This window comes from Mesoplodon densirostris, chromosome 6, assembly GCF_025265405.1.
Source record: "Mesoplodon densirostris isolate mMesDen1 chromosome 6, mMesDen1 primary haplotype, whole genome shotgun sequence".
NCBI lineage: Eukaryota > Metazoa > Chordata > Mammalia > Artiodactyla > Ziphiidae > Mesoplodon > Mesoplodon densirostris.
The window spans coordinates 57,281,626-57,284,090 of NC_082666.1; the positions used below are offsets into that span (position 1 = coordinate 57,281,626).

Below are 2,465 nucleotides of genomic sequence, written 5' to 3' on the forward strand. Positions count from 1 at the left end.
AATGGCTCCCCATTTCTTTTAGAGAAGAAGCCAGAGCCCTTACAAGGGTCAACAAACTATACATGATCTGTCTCCCTGTACAATGCACCTCCATCCCCAACACACACACACACTGCCTGTTAATCTTTGACGTTGCCTTCTACACTCACCCCAGCCAACTCCACTCCAATCACCCGGCCTACTTGCTGCTGCAGGATCTTGGCACTTCCCCCCACATATTCTCATGACTCATTCCATTGAATCATTCAAGCCTTTGCTGAGATATTACCTCCTGGATAAGGCCTACTCTCTCAGTCAGGGTCCCAGCAGGAAACAGATGGCACAATCAAATTAGGAAAATGGAGAAGCATTTAATAAGGGACTATAAACAAAGGTGTGGTCATGGAATAAAGAGATCACAAGGGAAACTCAGGAACATTGAGGCCCCCAAAATCACCTCTGAGCCTAAAGGGGCAAGAATAAGGAGTAGTTACCAAACATGGAGAAGGCTGTGTACATAGGGACTACCTGACAGGAATTAGGAGCTTTGGTCAAGGAACACAGCCAGTCCACAGTGACCCAACAGGGAGAGGAGAGCCCAGGAGTTAACACTTTGACCTCCCTCATTCTCCTCTCTCTTTCTGATCTTCTGACACAAGGGAACCCAATGATGCTGTTCATATAGGTCCATCTCCTGGGGCACAGTGAAGGGGCAAAAAGAAGATATCTCTAAATCAATCTTACCTTGATTACCTACAACAGTTAGCTTTGGCTGTGTAACAAACCACCCCAGAACTTAGAGGCTTAAAATCACAAATGTTTATATTGCAAAAGCAACCATGTCTAGTCATGGTAAGGGTGGAAAAGGCCCAGGGAAGGGAGGGGCCCAGCACCATGGAAAAATGCTGTGCAAAAACCTGGGGATCAGGAAGCCTGCCATCCAGTGTCTGGCCCAGCATGGAGGCATTAAGCCCATCTCTAGCCTCTTCCAAGGGGAGACCGGCAGGGTGCTCCAAGTCTTTCTGATGAGCATGATCCAGGATACAGTCACCTACACAGAGTATGCCAAGCCCAAAGCAGTCACAGCCATGGTGGTCTACATGCTCAAACCCCAGGGATGTACTCTAGGGCTTTGGTGGCTGAGAGTACAGGATCTGCCATACCTCAACATTGAAAAAAAGAGCCCTTTTCAGGGCATCCCATGAAGTCACATAAAGGGTTGTTGTGCATTGCAGAATTGTTAAATCAGAGTAGGTAAAATCAAATAGCGGTTTGCATAAGGCTGCTGAAAGGTAGATGCATTATTATTTTTCAATGCAATTACATAACTTAATCCTGGAACATTTTGTCACACTAAGGTGTTGGGAAATCGGGGTTTTTTTTTTAACAAAGCAAAAGAAATAGGTCTTCTAAAAAGGGGTACAATAGATGAGCACAAGCAAATGGTGCTGATAAAAAGACTGGCTACCTGAAAAAACACAAACAAACAAAAAAAGAAACATTTATTCATTTTCAGGATCCTGTGGGTTGCTTAGGCAATTCTGATATAGGCTGGCTTTTGCTGGTTCCTCCTGAGTCTACTTATGTGTCTACAGTCAGCTGGCAGCTTGGCTGTTCTAGAATAGCCTCAGCCACCTCATGTCTGGTGGCTTGCTCAGTGTCAGCTGGAGCAATAGGGATGATGTAGCCATGTATCCATATTAACTGTAACCAATCACTTTTCTTACTCATATGACACCATCAGATCCTTGCTAATATCAAGGAACATTATTTTGATGGAATTCCCATGTTAAAACAATACCGATTTTTATTTGACCCAGCAGTGTTTCCAGCCCCAGGGGATAGAAGAGGATTGATCAAAACCAGAGGTCAGCAAATTTTTTCTGTAATGATCCAGAACGTAAATATTTTAGGTTTGTGAACCAAGAGGCAAAATTGAAGATATTATATAGAAACTTAAATAAAAAGAGAGAAAACAAATTTCCACAAAACTTTTATTGATGAAATCCAAAGTGTAATGATAATTGAGCACAATCATTTGTAATTCAGGTCTACTAATGAGAAGAATGGAATGCTTTGTTGGAAGATAATAGTTCATTTAATTGGGATTCAAAGTTTGTATTCCCTGTCATCAAAACCAGTTCCACATATTCATCTGTTAATGCTGATCTATAATGTGATTTTATGCATTTCATCTTTGAAAACACCTTTTACACAGATAGATATGGCCAAATACTGATATCAATCTATGAGAGTATGATTTTAATTGAGCATATTTATCACTTAGAAGTAATTTACAGAATTCTATTAGGTTCTTCTCTTGATATTTGCCAATTACCATGTCATTATATTGCAGATTAATCACTTCCAGTTGAAGGTTAGGTGGAAGATACTCAGCTGCAAAGTTACATGGATTTTGAAATATGAAATTTCCTTTCCACATGCATTAAGATCCAGAAATGCTTTTGGAACTGTAGTTTGAGTGT

The 2,465-nt window shown here is 41.1% G+C and overlaps 1 pseudogene; it reads left to right on the forward strand.

Annotated features, from left to right (window-relative positions):
• The first annotated feature begins 818 nt into the window (after positions 1-818).
• Positions 819-1,122, forward strand: LOC132491786 (histone H4-like; annotated as a pseudogene).
• Positions 1,123-2,465: the final 1,343 nt, after the last annotated feature.